A 208-nucleotide genomic window follows, 5' to 3' on the forward strand; every position below is an offset into this window, starting at 1 on the left:
GGGAAGGAGCCGGAGGGTGCCGGCAGGCCCGGCGGCTCCGCGGGGCCGGGGCGCGGGCAGCCATGTTAGGGCCACCGGGGAGGCTGCACCCCGCGCCGGCAGCGACGGCTCCCGGGGGACGGGTCCCCTCCCGCGGGGGCCGAGCGGCTCCCCCCGCCACCACCACCCCATCCCGATGCCGCGACCGCGGAGCCAGGCGGCTCTCCCC

Source organism: Haliaeetus leucocephalus, unplaced genomic scaffold (genome assembly GCF_000737465.1).
Source record: "Haliaeetus leucocephalus isolate CR32 unplaced genomic scaffold, Haliaeetus_leucocephalus-4.0 Scaffold451, whole genome shotgun sequence".
NCBI lineage: Eukaryota > Metazoa > Chordata > Aves > Accipitriformes > Accipitridae > Haliaeetus > Haliaeetus leucocephalus.